The following is a 20,060-nucleotide window of genomic DNA, read 5'->3' on the forward strand; positions in this document are numbered from 1 at the left end:
TTTCAGAGGTCCACCAAACTTTTAATTTCTTTCAAAATCAGAAGAAGAAAACATGAATGTAGGGTTGAAGTAATGTTTCACCCCATTTGGTGGGAGAAGTCCCACGAACATCAGTAGGTGGCCCTGCCAGTTCCACCTGCGGGAATTTTCAAAACACATTTCTTGAAAAAGGTGGCATTTCTCCCCACCCCGCTTTCCCCTACATCCTTTGACGTCTAATCTCTGACATTTCAATAATAACCTGCTGCCAAGTTCAGCTGGTGGCTGGTTACAAAAGCTGTGTTCCATCCACTTCTACCTGCCGGCCTGGGTCACGGGCCCTGACTGAAGCTGGAACACTTGAGAGCATGGATGAAAAAAATGGACACTGCCTTGAGTTACAGAAGACAAAAGAACACTTCAGAACCGGGAGCAACTTGCGATCCTCTTCTGAGCAGCTTCTGAAGGGCAAATGGTTACAATCACGCTTTCAAAAGGTGGTATTTTAACTCCGCCTTGTGATTAAGCGGATGCCCCTCTTTCTTTGAGGTGACATGAGGGGAAGGGGAGTGATGAAGAGGAAATTCCAGGTACAAGCAAGAGCATGATCAAAGGCATGGAAACGGGGAGAGAGGAGAAATATGAATCCAGCATGGGTGTGGGAGAAGCTGAGTGCGGCAGGTCAGAAATGAATTTACTCAACCTCCTGGCTCAAAGAATTGGACCTCTAGAGAGTAGTGGGGGCAGGCGGTTTGAGTTAGTGCAAAAGGAACGCAAAATGCACTTGGGCTGAAAAAAAAATTTTTTGTCTGGCAGCAAAAATATTTGCACAGACACTGATGCACGGAGCTTTGGGGGTTATAAAAAACAGTTTGGAAGGCAACCAAACTGCTTGTCAGAAAATAACACTTGCCCTGGGCTGATAAGTAAAAAGGAGGCATGACTGCTTTTTTACAACACAGATGTAAAAAACACCCTGGAAATAGAAATAGCATAGGCAAGGAAGACTATGGTCTAGAAAAATTTGATCTGCTTCACGTGTAAACGAATCTGGAAAGAGGATTTGCAGATGTGAAAAACCCGAGAGCACACAACTGCAAGCCTGAAAGCTGTACGGTTAACAGCTCAAAGGATGAGAGATGATGAGGATTCTATAGCACAGAGATTCCAAGGGGAAGGAATGTGCTCGAAGAACAGTAAAGGTAAGTGTTTTTGGAGGAAAGGTTTTCTTGGTAGTGGTACTTGCTCTTACGCTGGGGCAGAAGAAGGCCTCTCTACCTTGGCCCTGACCTTCAGGCCCTCACATTTTGAATCACCTTCCTTGAAATTTTCTGACTTTTTTGGTCTAGAAACTGGACTGGGACCTCCTTGGCTCTGACTCTGTCTTCTCCTCTGTAGAATGTTCCCTGACCTTCTGCCTCATGCCTTCGAAGACAACCAGATGTCCCATAGGAGGTGTGGAACTAATATCTACGAGATCCCCCCAGGGGCCTGTGTGGCCTGGATCGAGTTCCAGAAGGATGGCCCGAACTGTTCCAGTGTGGGTTCTTTCATGGGATCACCCTGGACTGGACCTACGACCACCAGAACAGATATGGGTGGCTAAAAATTTTTTAAATGGTTTTATTAAGATGTAATTCACATACAATATGGTTCACCCACATAAAGTGTAAAACAGTTTACCCAAAAAGTATTTGCTCTGCATATTCCAAAAGCATTTTTGCCTATAGATCAAAAATATTGAAATGAGTGTATAAATAGAGGCAAGAATTATGGGTACTGCGATCAGTTATCTACAAATCAGAGTTGTTAAAACCAGTATATTTTTACTAGAGTGTCAGGAGCAGGGGACAGAAGGAATAGTGGAGACGTGATATTGAAGTGCTACAAGCAAGGACGTCCAAACACTGAGGGGGAAAAAAATGAGTCTTCAGATGGAAAGTTCCATTAAGTCTATAGCAGGAGAAATTGAGAACACACTCTTGGCTAGATCGTGTAAAACTGCAGAGCGTCAGAGAAAAAGTGAACATTCTAAAAGCTATCAGAGGGAGAAAAACATAGTATCTACAAGGGATGATGATGATGATGATGATGGTGATGATGATGATGATGATAACTGAGTGACTACTATGTGCAGGTACTACATACACTAATTGCTTTAAAACATTACTTCCATTAATTCTTATAATACACTGTCAGGAAGTCATTATCCTCATTTTACAGATGACAAAACTGAGTTAAAGAGAGAAGGCTATTTGTCTAAGATTGTAAATCCAACAATGGCACAGGATTCAAAGTTAGAGCTGATTCCAAAGCCCTTGCTTTGGTTGCTTGTACAATACTTTTGGTGTCCTATCTAAAAAACCATTGCCTAATCCATGGTCATGAAGCTTTATGTTTTATAGTTTTAGCTCTTTCATTGAGGTCTTTCATCCATTTTTATTTAATTTTGTACATGGTATGTGGCAGGGATCAACTTCTTTCTTTGAATGTGGATAGCCAGTTGTCCCACCACCTTTACTGGAAATATTATTCCCACCCCCGTTGAATTGTCATGGCCTCCTTGTAAAAATCACCTGACCAAAAAGGTATGGATTGTTTTTGGTTTTGTTTTTTGACTCTCGGTTCTACTCCACTGACCTACAGATCTCCATACTTGGTCTTTAATGTCGCAGCTGAAAAGATAAACCCAAGAGATATTTAGATCTGAGAAAGGGTGAAGGTACGGAAAATATAAAATGAAATCATCTTAACCAAGTGGCTAAATTATTAACATTATGAAGACTGAAGCAGCCTTTATTTGGCAAATAAAGCTTTTATTATAAAATGATGACATAAAATGCTAAGGAATGTTTAAAAATTTTATTCCATTTTGACTGCCATTTACCAAGCTACCCCCGCTTTCTCTCAGGATTTGTCTGCTTGTTTTTCATCCATTCTTTTACCTTCTACTTTTCTCTGTCCTGCTGTTTTTGTCATGTCTTGGAAAACAACATATGTTGTTTCCCCATTTTTTATACAGTCTATGAGTCCAAGAGTTTAACTAAAAAGCTCATGCCACTGACTTTTGTGATTACTGATTTATGTTTTCCCTCTTGCTATTTCCACATGTTATAGTCTATTTGCCTTGCTTTTTTTCACATTTGCCTTCTATTTTCTTGCTTATTTTGAGTTGATTAAAGTTTTTCTCATTCCAATTTTCTGCCCTATCAGTTTGAAGCATATACTGGGGTGGGCAAAAGTAGGTTTATAGTTGAGTAGGCGAAAGAGTTTATTCCGGTATTATTATTCATTAGTTATTGCATTATTTATTTGTGTTACCATTGTAGACCTACTTTTGCCCACCCCTGTATATATCGCACAGCAATCATGCTAACAGACACGGCTCCATGTATCAGTTGCCCTCTGTGTGCCAGCCCACGCTGGACACAGCACACATATGCTCTCGCTTAATTTCCCAGCTACAGGTTAAGCCACTTGTCCAGGGGCAGAGCTGGAGAGAGAACTTGGCATTCCTGATTCCAAAGGCAGGCTTCACCTACCACATACAGACCAAGCAATGCTACCACACTGGGCTCCCCAAACCAGTTATGTAAAACAACCACTTCTAGTCAGCCTGCCTCCAGGTTCCCTGTGCCAGTAAATCACCTGTCATCAGAAGACACCCGGATCCTTTCCTTTCTGTCCTTTCTTTAAGCTTATCCATTTCCTGCCTGCCTTTGAATCTCTGCCAAACTCAAGCAATGGTGACTGACTCCCTTGCTATCAGCAAACTCTGAAGAAATGGCCTGTTTTCATTTGGCTGGTCTTTGTTTCAGAACCAAATAAGGCTACCACTTTTTTTTTTTATTTCAGTTTTTATAATTTTCAGTCTAAGAAATTCCATTTGATTTTTTTTCAAAACTGCCTGGTCATTTTTATATCTTCTTATTCTTTTACTATCTCTCTCTCTCTTTTTTCTGTCAGCATATTAAACATTTTACCCAATGATTCGAGTGTCTGAAGTCCTTATGAGGCTGCTTGTATCATTTGCTGTTTGTGTTGTCTCTCACTCATGGTATCTTATTTTCTAGAATGTTCCTTGATTTATTTTTTATTATTATGAGCCCAAATATGTTATGTTTTCTGTGAGAGTTGCCTGAGGCCTGACCTGAGGTCACATTCTCTAGGAAAACATTTGTATTTGCTTCTTCTGGGCACCTGGGAAAGTCCACAGTCATTGAAAATGAAGTTGCATCAGTCTCAGCTGGATAGTGATGTTTTCTGCTCAGGAATGCCTGAGGCACTCAGCCAGGACGGACTGACCCTTAGTGAACCCCACAGACAATACCCTCCCTCCACCAGGGCCAATGTTGTACCCGGACTGACCCGGTACACACTTCAGCAAAACCATCAGGGAAACTTGAAGAACAAGATTTATTACTCATAAGTATGAGAATGTGTACGAGGCATGGCATGCCCAACGGCTGCGCAGTAGGGTTGTGGTAGAGAGAGAGGAGGGGAAGAAGTGTGCCCTCGGGGCCCTGCCTTTATTACGGTTTGAGTGTGGGGTGCCGAAAGTATCATGGATGCACTTTTTATTGGCAAATTTAAAGCACAAGAGTGGGAATTAGGGCGTGAAACTGGTCACTCAAAACCTGAGTCACTCAAGCATCAGTTATCCAGGTTACCCAGAACTTTCTAAAAAGGGAGCTTCATGACTCAGTGGGGATGACCTGGCTCCTTCCCTAGTTGTTTTACTAGTAACTGTATCATAACTCTGGCAACATGTTTATTCGAGATAGATGTCTTTGAAATGAATGCCCTGGCAATGAGAAGCTTAATGTCAGACACTCACATTACAGAAGTTCTCCTTGGGAGTTCTTCTCCCCGCAGGGCAGCAATGCACCTAGCTCTCTTTAGGCAGCACTAGGTGAGAGTGAAGCCCTGTGCCATTGCTTTTGCGCATATTTCGGAATCAAATGTGTCAGTAATAATGTTGCAAACTGAATATGCAGTCAGGCATTGAGTATTTGATCAGTACCTTCTAAATGCCTAAAAAACTAAAAAATAATTACCCTTTAATATAGAAGAAGTGATTACAATGTATGAAAAATGTATTTTAACAAACAGAAGTTAAGGTCCCCTTATAGAGAATGGAAACTAAGTTTGTCTATATTTTTTTCTAGCTGCATAAATATGACAGGTCTGTCTAGAATGTATCCAGGCATCTAACAGGAAAAATAGAGACATTTATTGAAGAAGATACAAGAAACAAGAAACATTGTACATAGGACAATGACGCCTCAATCCCCTTCAAAGTAGGCACCTTGGGACCCCACACAGTTCTCCCAGCGTCTCTTCCACTGTTCAAAACACTGCAACATCCTTTTCTGAAACCACCATCAGCTGTCCCATGAGAGTTTCCTGAATCTTATCAATGATCTGAAATCTGTTCCCTTTCAAAGGTGATTTTAGTTTTGGGAAAAGCCAGCAGTTGCACGGTGCCAAATCTGGGTCGTAAGGGGGCTGAGTCACCTGGGTGATTTGATGTTTTGCCAAAAAACTCTGCACCAGATGTGATGCATGAATGGGCACATTGTTGAGATGAAGCTGCCAATCACCAGTCGCCCGTAGCTGCGGCCTTCTGAATTATCCAAATAGTTTCTGTGAAGGAATGTTAAAGCTTAACGCAAAATTTGATGCAGATTCATTGCTCTACTTGCTTAGTCATTTTGAATGCCACGGCCACACAGTACACATGCTCACTCAATGGCATCTACCACCCCCAATGACTACAACAGCGAAGTCGTCATTGTTCACACATGTGCATTCCAGTCCACGTTCCTTGGCTGCCAGGTTACAGTGATATTGTGCAAACCCTTCTGATTATATTAACAATGGTCGGACTTTTTCCAGACAGACCTCCTATACATATATTGGAGATTAATGCACAAGAGTTATCATTGTGGGACACAATCAACATAAGTTAGAGAGCATTGCTTTGGTATCTTGTTAGAGGACAGTTAGGAAAAAAAACTCAGGAAAATTGATATAAGAAAATCAGCAAGAGGTACTGACATAGGAAATTTTATCTTATATGAAGAATACTGAGGTAATTTGTATATATGATTACCTCAAATCTGAGGGTCTCTATTGGAAAATTCTCTGAAGTTATATACATGATTTATTAATTTTAACTAACTTAAAGTCTTCATGATACAGTGGCAATTTGGTGCGCAGCAAATTTTCATTGTGTGTTGCTCCACAGAAGAGGGCCCCACTTTACACACAGTGTACTAAAAATACATTCTTTGAAAACGGTAACATTACAATTCTTTCTTCAGTCACGTCCCTGACCGCTAGCCTGGTGTTGGAACACTTTCCCAATGTAGCTGGTACCACAGACGTTGTCTGGTCCAGCATCCAATTTCTTTTCCCAGCTTGCCCTGGAAAAAGACAGTGGTGTTCCTGTAGTCTGCGACCTGTCTCTTCAAATGCTTGCCCGACCTCATTATCCAGAACACTCTACAAACACTCCTTCACAGCACTGACTTTGTGAAGGAGCGGGATACTCCCTTGGAAGTGACAAAGCAACACTGAATGATCTGTCTAGCCAGGCCAGGATTATACAGTTGCCAGGTTGCTATTGGTTTAATGAAAACACATGAGCAATGTGCTGGCCACAACACCCTGTTCCTGAAACCCTGCTGTGAACACTTCTATAAAAGAAGCAAAAACTAAGAGAACAGCCAACCCATTGGCTGGCACACCCGCCCACTGGCTGTTCTTCAGGAAGTGCTTTACACTTTACAAGTGGTCATAGAGCTCCGAGGGTGCAGCCGCCTCCCCAGAGTGCCAGCTAGTAGGCCTATGGATCAAAATCCCCTCCTTACAGTTGTGTAACACCTAAATTACTGTTTGGTTTCCTGGTCTTCCACTTGCTGGCCTTGGCGGAGTCTCTTGACTTGTTTGATCCTTGGTGTTCTCTTCTGTAGAATGGAGACAATAAGTATTGCACATGGCTGTTGTGAGGCTGAACGAGAGAAAATATCTGAAAACAGGTATTCAACAATGGTTAGATTTCTTTCTTTGAGCCAGGGGTACAGGATCTGGGTGGCCCCTCTTTATGATCCCATAAGTACTATGGCTGACCCTGTTGGTGCTGCTTACCCAACAAACAGCCATATGCCCTTCCTCTTGGCAGGAAACCCTGATTTTATTTGGATGATGTTTGAGTTTGGCTTCTCCTGAAGACAGAGCCTGAGACAAGACTAGTGTGTAGGTGTTTACTAGAAAGGAGTTCCCAAAGGTCAGTCATGAGGGGCTGGGGGAGTGGAGGAGAGAAGGAAACACATCCCCTTGAAAGGTCACTGCTGTGAGCAGTAGAGTTGGATTCCACCAGGACTTCTGAGAAGCATGCAGAACACCCCTCATGGGAAAAGATGCAGGAGCATTTCCCAACTACTGATGGGACACAATCAACAAAGGTCAGAGACCGAAGTTCCATCCTGCACTGGTTAAAGATCGGGGGTGTTAACCCCCTACCCTTTCAAGCTACCCAAGTCCGCCAGCTACCCGAACACACCACTGCAGTTTCAGGGCAGCCACGGGAAAGCAAGGTTGTTTACTTGAAGCTACCTTACAAGAGGCTTGCAGGAAGAACTGAGTCAAGGTCTATGTGAACTTCTCTGGGGAAACGCCAAGTGGTGGGTGACTCAGCTGCTGTGTCAGGGCCCCGAGGCTTAGGTGGCCTGGGGTCCATGGAATAGGAGGCCATGGTGGCTTCCATGGAGGATTTGGCAGCAGCATCCTGGCCAAAGTCGCAGCTGGGGTCACGGAGCTCGCAGAAGCAAGGCCCAGGACAAGGAGTGAATAAAGCTGGGCTGCCTGGTAAAGGACATGAAGATCAAGGCCCTGAAGGAGATCTATCTTTCTCCCAGTCCATCAGGGAATCCGAAATCATTGACTTTTTCCTGGTGGCTTCCCTGAAGGACGAGGTTTTGGAGATTATGCCCATGCAAACATAGACAAGCACTGGCCAGAGGACACCGCTCAAGGCATCTGTCGCAATTGGGGACTACAATGGACATGCCAGTCTGGGTGCTCAGTGCTCAAAGGAAGTAGTCACTGCCATCCATGGAGCCATCATGCCGGCCGAGCTCTCTATTGTCCCTGTGCAGTGAGGCTACTGGGAGGACACAATCAGGAGGCCCCTCATCATCCCTTGCAAGGTGACTGGGCACTGTGATTCTGTGCTGGTGTGCCTCATCCCTGCCACTGTGCCCAAGAAGCTGCTGATGATGGCTGGCATCAATGACTGCTACACCTAGGCCAGGGGCTGCCCTGCCACCCTGGCAACCGCACCAAGGCCACCTTCGATGCCGTCCCTAAGACCTTCAGCTGCCTCACCCCAACCTCTGGAAAGAGACCGTGCGCACCAAGTCCCCCTGTCGGAGGTTCACGGACCATCTGGTGAAGACCCATCCCAGAGTTTCTGCGCAGAGGACCCAGGCCCCGGCTGTGGCCACCACGTCATTTTATACAAGAAAAACGAAGTGAATTAAGCCTTAAAAAAAAAAAAGGTCTATGTGAAACTGCCCACTTCAGCCAGGACTAGCTAGATAATTTTCAGGACCCAGTGAAAAATAAAAAGGTAGGGTTCTCTGTTTTAAAGAAGTTATTAAGAATTTCAAGATACCAAGAGAAGAACATTAAAGCAAGCATATAAGGTCTGTCTGGAAAAAGTCCAGCCATTGTTACTATAATGAGAACGGTTTGCACAACATGGGTGTAACCTGGCAGCCAAGGAGAGTGGAATGGAGTGCATATGTGTGAACAATGACGACTTCATTGTACTAGTCAGTGGGGGTGGTAGACGCCATTGAATGAACACGTGTACTGTGTGGCTGTGGCATTCAAAATGACTGAGCAAGCAGAGCAAAAAATGTACATCAAATTTTGCATCAAGCTTGAACAGTCCTCCATGGAAATTATTCGGATGATTCAGAAGGCCACAGTTATGGGTGACTGGTGATTGGCAGCTTCATCATGACAACATGTCCTCTCATGCATCACGTCTCATGTAGGGTTTTTTTGCGAGACATCAAATCACTCAAGTGACTCAGTACCCCAACTCCCCACAGCCCAGATTGGGCACCCTGTGACTTCTGGCTTTCCCCAAACCTAAAATCACCTTTGAAAGGGAAGAGATTTGAGACCGTCAATGAGATTCAGGAAAATATGATGGGGCAGCTGATGGCAATTGGGAGAACTGTGTGAGGTCCCACCATGCATACTTTGAAGGGGACTGAGGCATCACTGTCTTAAGTACAATGATTCTTGTATGTTGTATCTTCTTTAATACATGTCTCTATTTGTCATAGCACATGGCTGGATACTTCCTGGACAGCACTTTCGTACGTATACACATACGCACAGCCTATAAGCCACCATTTCTACTGCATGAATCAATGAACCCATATTCAAACCTAAAACTGAAAGGAAATGGACACCCACAAAACACACATCATTATGCAGCTGCTTATAAATGAAGTCCTTTACTTTCACGTATTCTCTCCCACTAACTGAGGGCCTTGTAGTAGCCCGATTGCAAAACTGGTCTCAATTATCTTTTCTTCTACATATCCATGCCCTTTGCAATGTAACTTTACATTGTAGCTACTCACAAAGAGTTGAAGTTTATTTCCCCGCTGATTCCCTTAAATATGGGCTGGCCTTGTGATTTGCTCTGGACAACAGAAAGTGATAAAAGCAATGATACATCTCTTCCAAGCCTAGGGCTCAAGAGGTATGCCTGCTTCTAGTCTCTCTCCTAGAATCCTATGACTCCCATGTGAACAAGCCCAGGCTAACCTGCTGAAGGATGGACCACATGAAGCAGAGCTGAATTCAACCCAGCCAGGACCATCCTAGGCCAGCATGCTGCTGATCCCCAATCCTATGAAGGAGCCCAGCCAAAACTCAGGAGAGCTGGCTACAAAGGTACCACAGCTGACTACAAATATATGAGTGAGTCCAGCCACAACCAGAAGACCTATTCAGATGATTAATAGACTCTTGAACAATAATTAATGGCCATTGTTTTAACCTACTGAGTTTTAGGATACTTGTTTTCCAGCCATAGTTAATTGACATAGCCTATAAAACAGGGGTGTCAAACTCATTTTCACTGGGGGCCACATCAGCCTCGTGGTTGCCTTCAAAGGGCCGAATGTAATTTTAGGACTGTATAGATGTCACTATTTCTTAACAGTTAAGTGAGAGCTCGGCGCTGCTGCCGGGTAGAAACAAGGTGCCAGGCAGGATAAAACAAGGTGGAGGGCCGGATTTGGCCCGAGGGCCTTGTGTTTGCCACCTGTGCTATAAAGGATAAGGCACTGAGTTTTCAACAAATTATTGTCATGCACTTAATGAATGCCTCCCACGATGCTCATATATGATTGCTTATTGAGATTCTCGTGGGAATCCCACAGGTTATTTATTTGTTTGTTTGTTTTAAAAATGTGGCCCCTCTCTACCTGCATAGTTTAGGTGAAGCTTCATATGACTATCCTGTCTAAATGGCAATTGCAAATTTTATTTTGTACCGGAATGTTTATTTTTTTACTGGCATTAGCCTGGTCCATCACATTGCCAAAATCAAAAGGACACTTTTTTAAGGAAGGTGTTATGACAAGCTATTGTAGACTCAGAGCAGAGACTATCCCCACGACTTCTACCCCCCTTTTCCCTCTAGCACAGTGCCTGACATATGTCTGAATGTTCGAACTGAATAATTAAATCCGCCAGGGCGAACCTGGTGGTTCTAGTCAAAACTGGAGTAACCTCATGTTTGTGAGCCAAACCACAAACCACCCCAACCCAGTGCGCTCAAAACGCTTGAGTCACTTCTATGGTCGCTTTTGGAAAATTCTGGAACAGGCTAACCATTTAGAGCCAATGTATAGCAAAGGGAACTTGTTACAAGCAACTGGGTTTCAATGAAGCAATTCATTTCACAGACTGGAAGGAGAGATTTGGGTAATGGGTGTGTTTAATTTTCTCAGGCTTCAAAATAAATTTTTGAAAAGCTGTATTTTAACCTGGCGCAGAAGGCCAGGGGTTTGTATAGCACAGTGATTCCCTTAAATAGACAGCAAGCATAACATTTTAAACACATATCCATCACATTTGCTGCACAAAATTTCTCTAACAACATGTAATTCTGAAATATCATTAGTAACTTTACTTTTTGGTTCCAACAGAATCTGCAAGATGTTTTTGCTGATTCACTTGGCATAAAAGTAAATGAAAATTCCCTAAAATAACAATGAAAATCCAGTTGTAAAACAGGTTTTCCAGTGAACAAACATATTTTGATAGTGGCTCTGGTTATAATGCAAAGCAAGCACTGGGATTTCTAATAAGTTTATTTCTTCTGTTACGATGTATTGACAGAACCATTCTTCTGAAAGGCACATAGGAAAACCAACACTACTTAGAGCTGTCATTTAACACGCCAATTTATTGTTAGCAAAATGCATTACTCTTTTTTAGAGTGATGCAGGAGATAAGTCACTCAAACAGTACATAATCTAAGACACTCATAGGGAAATAAACAGTTCAGGGGTTTTCCATCTTGCTCCATGGTATTTCCAATTTGTCAGACAAAATTCTAATTTGTCAGCGATTATTTCAAAATGTCCTATCTCTGACAGAAGGAACAAATCAAACAATAAGAAAAACAAACTTTATAGAGTAAAATAGCATTTGGGAGAGTAAGAAAAAAAGGGAAGTATAATTAGCAATGATGAAATTATCAAAGCAACGGTTGATTTTACTTTTGTGAATTTTCCTGTAACAGGATGCTTCCATATTAGCAGGGCTAAATGTTCACTACACCTAATCAAAACCAGTTGGTTCATGTTTTTTTGTTCCATATTGAGCAACAATAAGCAAAACTAGAGGCTTTTCAAAGTAGCCTTAAGAAACTCAAATTCCTCAGCCTCCCAGCAGAGCTCAGGTTTCAAAGTAGAATTATTAAGGGGGAAAAAACTAAATCCCTTCCAAATCCAAATTACAACTTTACCTGATTATCCATCTCAGATTTCAAATGTTAAAGACACAGTTTACTCTCACTTCTTGTAACTGGTTTTGTGCAGCTGTTTAAGCTTCAGACCATAAATTTGTGAATGCCAAGAGTCCTGGCTCTTGTGATTTTGTACGTTTGCTGTCTTAGTCTGCCTCATCGTAATATTCCATCTATTTTATGATAACAAGCAGTCCTTGTTTTATTCGCCTTTGGGCTTGGTATCAAGGTTTGATGGGGAGAAAAAGGAAAATAACTACCTATTTCTTCTCTGGAGGAATAAGATTTCTTGTAACTACTTCTAAGTGGGTCAAATGTTTAGAAACCTCCCTGTTTCATCCTCTTGTGTTATCCTTTCAGAAGACAGAAAATAGAAAGAGAGGAAGTATTCTTGATTCTTCTTCCCTTACAATCTTCTAGTTCTTGGGACATTGATTTCAATTCAATCCATTTATAAACAAACTTTTATTGTTCAGCACCTGTGAATACTGGGGTAGAGGGTGAGCTCCCCAATGATGATATTCTCAAAATCCTCAAAGAAATAAATTTAGGTAGGAATAAAAGCCACAAAACAAGATAAAGTTTAAAACTAGAATGTGTTAAAACTAGAATCTACTAGAAATGTTAAAATGAAAAACACAGTTGTTAAATTTTTAAAAAATCTAATAGATGAGCTTTGTAGCAACTTTTTTACTGCTGAAGAGTGAATGAGTCACTTGGAATGCCCAACAAAGTTTATGTACCAGAATGCAGCTTATAGAGAAAGGAGAAAGGAAATATTAAAGTAAAGTTTAAGGAGGACTCATCCAGACCCTTCAATATATTTTTAATAGAGTGTCAGGAGCAGAGGATAGAAGGAATAATGAAAAGTGATATTGAAGCAGTACAAGCAAGAGTGTCCCAAAACTGAAGGGGAAAAACGAGTCTTCAAATGGAAAGTTCCATTAAGTCTACAGCAGAATAAATTGAGAACACACTCTTAGGTCATGTAGAACTGCAGCGCGTCAGAGAAAAAGCGAACATTCTAAAAGTTGTCGGGGGGGGGGGGGGGGGGGGGGAAGAAAAAACAGAACACTACAAGGAATGCTAATGAGATTATGAGCAGATTACTAAAGGCCTGGGTCAATGTGCTAAAGGAAAGTAATTTTGATAACCAAGTAAACAAATACAGGAAAGTACTTGTGGGATCAGAATTCTATATCTAGCCAAATTATCATCTAAGTATAAAGGCAAAATAAAGACATTTCCAGACGTACAAATACTTTGAAAGTTTACTATCCAAAGATACTCTGAAAGAACTACACTAAGATGCTCTCTAGTAGGAAAAAAAAAAAAAGTGACTCTAAATCTAAAGGAAGGGTACAAAAAGTCACAATGAGCAAATAAATCATTAAAAATATAGTAGTAGAGCCTTTTGGCCTAGATGGAAGCGTAGGTAAACACACTTTGCCTCTGTGCACGACTATAGCAAAAATTACAACTAGACTATAAAACAAATAATACCCAGAGTGGTCAGAAAACTAAGCTGTATGGAAGTCTGAAAACCAAGGATTTAAAGAAGCCACATTCATCCAGACAGGTGCCTTTTCTACAATAGGCCATGCTACTAAGACAGGGAGTCAAAGCAGCTCTACCTAATACACAAAAACAAACACAGGCAGGCTGCCAAATTGAGAAGATAAAGAAATATGGCCCAAATGAAAAAACAGAACAAAACTCCAGGAAAATAACTAAACGAAATGAGATAATCAAGCTATCAGATCTACTGGTTATCAGGATGCTCAAGGAACTCATTGGGTACTGCAACAGCATCAAAAAGCCCAGGCAGAAATACAGGTTGCATTAAGTGAAATAAAGAAAACTCCACAGAGAACCAGCAGTGGAGGGGATGACACTGAGATTCAAAGTAATGATTTGGAACATAAGGAAGAAAAAAAGCATTCAATCAGGCCAACAAGAAGAAAAAATTTAAAAAAATGAGAATAGAATAAAGAGCCTCTGGGACATCTCCAAATGTACCAACATCTGAATCATAGAGAGGCTAGAAGGAGAAGAGGAAGAGCAAGAAATTGAAAACTTATTTGAAAAAATGATGAAAGAAAATTGCCCTAATTTGGTGAAGGAAATAGACACGGAAGTCTAGGAAGCACAGAGAGTCCAAACAAGACGGACACAGAGGGGACCAACCAAGACACATCATAATTAAAATGCCAAAGGTTAAAGATAAATAGAGAATCTTAAAAGCAGCAAGAAAAACACAGAGAGTTACCTACAAAGGAGTTCCCATAAGGCTGTCAGGTGATTTCTCAAAAGATACTTTGCAGGCTAGAAGGGACTGGCAAAAAGTATTCAAAGTGATGAAAAGCAAGGACCTGCAACCTAGATTACTCTATCCAGCAAAGCTTTCATTTAGAAATGAAGGGCAGATAAAGTACTTCCCAGACCAGGTAAAGCTAAAGGAGTTCATCATCACCAAGCCATTATTATATGAAATGTTAAAGGGAACTATATAAGAAAAAGAAGATCAAACCTATGAACAGTAAAATGGCAACAAATGTACAATCATCAACAACTGAATCTAAAAAACAAACTAAGCAAACAAACAGAACAGGAACAGAATCATAGATATGGAGATCATTTGGAAGGTTATCAGAGGGAGGGGAAAGCAGGAGAATGAGGGAAAATGTTCAGGGAGTAAGAAGCACATATTGGTAGGTACAAAATAGACATGGGGACGTTAAGAACAGTATAGGAAATGGAAGCCAAAGAACGTATATGCATGACCCATGGACATGAACTAAGGAAGGGGACTGCTGGAGGGAATGGGGGTACCAGTGGAGGGGGGCAAAAGGGGGAAATTGCGACAACTATAATAATCAATAAAACATTTAAAAATATAGTAGTAAATCAAAATGAATAAGTTAAAAATTTATGTGTTTAAAAACAAGCTGGAACCAAAATTTCAGAGAGTAATTACATGGGAGTGGGAAGGAAGAGAGCAGAGAGAAGTTGAAGTAGTAAGCTGAGTGTCTTACCTTGTTATTTGGAAAACATAGAGACTGATTAAATTTAGACTTTCAACAAAGTCTAAATATAATTATGTGTTTAAGTATTCAAAATTAACCACTTATACACACATCCATAAAACAGTAGAGAAGGAAAATGCGGAAAAAGAGAAAATGTAGTCCATGCGATACAAGGCAGGATGAGGTAAGAAGAAAGGGGGGAAAGAGCCAAGAGAAGAAAAGACATAGCCGGTAGTGACAGTGACGTCATCCAAGCCCCTGTATTCAGCCATGCCTGAAGCTAGATGCACTTCTGGACTTCGTATCTACTTGAGGCAATAAATCACCCTTTGGCTAAAGTTAGATTTGATGGGTTTTTACCACATGCACCCAATTCAGCTTTCCTATTCATCACCCATATTTTTACATCACTTCTCTTCATTTCCATGCTGAATTAAATGCTCACATATTTACATAATATTATGTAAATCTATGTTAAAATCTATTTTTGAAAACTTCCAGGATGTAAACAATGACAACAAAAACAACTGTTTCCTGCCTTGCTGAGATCCATCACTCCCCTGACTTTTCAACTTCCCGACTTCAGCATTCCCTAGCGCTGCAGAGAGATGCTATTTATTTTCCACCTCAGTGCCTGGGCCACCAGATACTTATTGGGAAAAACAAATCACAAAATAAATCTATTGCTTCCATTAGAAATTCACGCAACCTGACCTTTTTTGATAATGTTTCCTACTAGAGTCACACTGGTATCAATGTGAGAAGTCTAGTGGCTTAACATTTATGAGCTTTGGTTTCACAAGCTGTTTAACATCGGTGAACCTTAGACTTGTATCTATAGAATGATGTGGTTCTTGGCGCCCCTTCCTCTCCCATCCTACAATCTCTTTGACCTGTCAGGACTTCTTATGGATCCATTCACCTTTTTGCTAGGTGTGTTAGTTATCTATTCTGCGTAACACTTGATTCCAAACCTTAGCAACTTCAAGACGTTTTATTTTCTCATAATTTCTGTGTGCCAGGAATCTGAATGCTTTTGGCTTAGGTTCTCTCACAGGTATCTGCTGTAGCTGCAGTTATCTTAATGCTCAACTGGGAGAAGTTCTATTTCTAAGCTCACTCTTGTGCTTGATGGCGAGCCTCAGGCTCTTACTGGCTGCTGGCTGGACATACTAGTTCTTGCCATGTGGGCCTCTCCACAGGGCTGCACAAAATAGGCAGCTGGCTTCCCCCAGAGTGAGAAATCTGAGGGGGGGGAGAGGAGGAGAGAGAGAGAGACAGACAGACAGACAGACACTGAGGACACAGTCTCTTTATAACATAATCTCAGAAGGGACATCTCATTATTCCTGCCATCTTCTTTTAAGAGGCAAGTCACTAGGTCTAGGTGCACACTTAAGGGGAAATAATTACTCAAAGGCCTGGAAACCAGGAGTTACCTGGGGTGTATTCCAACAAGCCTCTTCATTACTGAAGAGTGATTGAGGGAGCTGGTGCCATCCAAGGGGCTGCCTAACAGGCCAGGCGAACCTAAACACATCTGTGAACATGTTAACAGAAAACAAAGACAGCAAACAGACTCTTCCCTAAAACCCATGTCCCCCTGAAAATAATGACCAGAACATACAGGGGCACCAGGATGTGAATATACGCATGGGTGCTGTGAAGTTCCAACCTGCCAAGGTGAGTGAGGTCAGCAACCAAGAGGGAAGGGAAGGTTGAGGGAACCGTCCTGCAGGCAGATCAGCTGCAGACTTGCAGGTCGGATGGAACGTGTGGTGTAAGAGAGCTAAGAGGGTGCCAGAAAGACTCACTGTGTTCCTCCATTCCTTTCCCAAGTTTGGTGAGTACGCTGGTGACCATTACATTGAACTCTGTCAGGGAAATTACTCATCTCTACTTCATTAAAGTTCTTTTCCTGGGATTTTATCTTGTCCTTTCCTTTGGGACATATTCCTCTATTTCCTCATTTTGCTTGTCTCTCTGTGTTTAGTTTTTTATATTAGGCCAAACAGCTACCTCTCCCAGTCTTGAAGGAGTGGCCTTATCGTTCAACCTTGCCTTAGTCCTTTGTTGTTACTGGAACCTTTGTGACTGCAAAGCCGTCTAATTCTGATAGGTCCCAGTTGTTGAGGTTGTGCCAAGCCCTGTCAGTGTTCCAAAGGGTGGACTCTCAGTCAACACCTAGTTTCAGGCTGATTGGAAGCCAGACCCGTGGGCAGCTGCTTTTCAACTTTGCAAATACAGGGTCTGGCAGAAGAAAGGCCCGCTTGAGTGCGATTGGTAGGTAGTAACATGGGTGTAATAGTTTATAGTTTTAATTTAAACATTTCCCCTAAAATGGCATATGGTGTGCTTGAGTGTGATATTGTTACATTACGGAATTACATGCTTATGATTTTGTAATAAAAAGGGGAATTATCTGTGCCACACCCTGTGTATACCGCCCTATGGGACCACAGCCATGACTCACACTGGCCTCCCAACCTGGCGATGTGGCAATGTCCCCTTGATGAAGCTGTGAAAAAATTGGGGCTCCAGGTGAGTGTTTACGCTTCTCTCTGGGAGGAACCAACAAGCTACAGTGAGGCCAAGGGAGGGTGCAAAGATGGTGTCCCCCCTAATTACATTCCCCGAGAGCTCCTCTGTAGCCTCCAGATGTGAGGTGAATCTGAAACCTGCCCCTCAGGCTGATGGTTCCCTGACAAGTAAATAGGCCTTCCCCCCTCACTCCCAGGAAGACTGGGGCTATGTTTCAGTCCGCTGTCTGAAGCATACCCTGGGGGCGGTAGCCTACCGAGAACTGTCTCCCAGATTGTTCAGTCCCACTGGGACCAGCAACACATTCCCCACTACCCCACCTAAGCCAGTCCCTCTGGGGCATCTCCCCGTGGCCTGAAAATGCCCATGGCTTTGTCTGGGCCATGGGGATATCAGGAGTCCAGGGCAAACACTCTGGTTTTAGGGGGGCTGACGGGGTAAGGCAGGGCCAGGGCAAGCCCTCCTGCTCCAGTGGGCTGAGGTTTTCCCCGCTTGTAATCACTACATGGTTCTGGCAATTTCAGGTGCTTTCATTTCAGCCTTTCTCATTTCCTGTAAGGTGAGAACCAGGTAATATTGGAGCTTCCAGAATTCTACAAACTGGTTGACAATGCCACCTAGAAAGGCCTTTATTGTTGTCAGAAGCATCTAAACATGCAGAGAATTTTCGTAAGAGTGTATTTGAGCCAAACTGACTTGCCAGGAAGCAAGACCTCCAATGATCTGTGAATGAGAGTTTTGCAGTTCTTTTTACGCATTTGAAACTAAGGAAGTCTGTCTACAGGAAGGCGGGATAAAGCAAGGCAGGGAAGTCTCTATGCCTGGATTACAGGGTAGTTAAGATTATGTGGCAGACCCTCTGAAGGGTCTGGAAAAGAGGTGAATTAACTTAGACGCACAAGAACAATCGATAGGGCTTGCTTAAAGAAAAGACAGACTTTTTATAGGCCTGAGATGTGAATACCTGCTGTGATACGACCTGCACGTGAGGAATTTATGATCAGATCACCCTGTGAGGTCATGTTCTGTCATTGAACTTGTCAGCTTTATCACAGAGCCCTTTTGCTTGTTTACACTACCCTGTGATATTAACTCCCTTGTAACAATGTGAAGTTGGCATTTCAAGCTGGATTTGAGATGTGAGATACAACCTAGAGTTGGATGAAGTTGGTTTAGAGATTAAACTTGGACCTCAAATATACTTCGTCTGATCATCTAGTGTGGGTGGGATTCATGATTTTGAACTGGATCCCATAATTATTGGGTTGATTTGTTTCCTGGAGCCATTAAATTAATGCTACCCGATGTTATAAAGCTACTTTTCCCAAAAAATATTTAGCGTTGATCCAGGTTGGCAATGCACTTGATGCTTCGGTTATATTGGTGTCTGAGCAGCCACTTCTCCACACATCCCCACAGTTAAATTGTATGAAAGTTCCATTAATTGCTCCTCCTCTTTAAATAACTAGTGAGTCTCCAAGAATGAATTTGAGTCCTGTTCAGCTGCTTTGTACCAAGTAATTGTGAAATCAGTTGTCCTCTCTAGTCTTTCAGTGAAATAATGAGGAGAAATTCCCTGACATTTTACTTTGAGGATACAAAATTAAAGCAAAAATAAAATATAAGATATGCCATGTATAGTGTTTTCATATCCAGATTGATTTGAAACAATAGCTCAGAGACAAGTAGCCATAAAATAAATCTGCTTCAGAGAATTTTCCAGGTCTAATGCCCAAAGTTTCCCCAGCACAGAATTCCCAAATCTGTTCTATTTATATAGGAAAACACTTCCAGTCACATTTTTTTTCCCGCTGCACTACTCACCAGGCAGGATTACGTCCTAACCATCTGGAGAGTGAAAAATAGTGCCTCTTTCTCTGGTTAGCGAGAACCTAGAGGCTTTAAACACTCCACCACCGGCATTTATCTCACTGTGGTGTGACGGCTGGTTTCTTTCTCCTGTTAGATTTTTGGCCCCTTTGGCCAGAGTCTGAATCATGGTGAAGTTTTAGGCCCTGGGCTTAGCTCAGGGCCTGGCCCCCAATAGTTGCTCAGAATGAACACTTGCTAAATGGAAGAACTGGGCCGAATGCTTTCCCCTAAATATACCCCCAAGCATTCCAGCATCCTGACCTCTCTCAGCACCTCAAATGTCCTCCTCGCTCCACCTGTACCTACTTATGTGTCCAGATGGAACCCTTTCTTCAAGGCCCAATTCCAGTCTTAAATTTTTTTCAGGAAGAATTAATGGCCCCACCCCTTAGTGACAATATTTCTTTGATATTTGTCACCACTTAGTTCTTGCTTTATTATGATGATTTATTTTATAAGGGCTATCACTAGGCTATGTGCCACCTTAGCGCAGATTAGAAAAAGTGCCGTTTCTGGGCAGATGCATCCTCAGGTGCACCAAGGCACATGGCTTTGGGGACAGAGAACAGATT

General features: G+C 42.2%; 1 pseudogene; it reads left to right on the forward strand.

The window, feature by feature from the left end:
- The first annotated feature begins 5,730 nt into the window (after positions 1-5,730).
- LOC112307349 (small ribosomal subunit protein uS5 pseudogene) lies at positions 5,731-8,616 on the forward strand (annotated as a pseudogene).
- The last annotated feature ends 11,444 nt before the right edge of the window (positions 8,617-20,060 follow it).

This window comes from Desmodus rotundus, chromosome 4 (genome assembly GCF_022682495.2).
Source record: "Desmodus rotundus isolate HL8 chromosome 4, HLdesRot8A.1, whole genome shotgun sequence".
Lineage (NCBI taxonomy): Eukaryota > Metazoa > Chordata > Mammalia > Chiroptera > Phyllostomidae > Desmodus > Desmodus rotundus.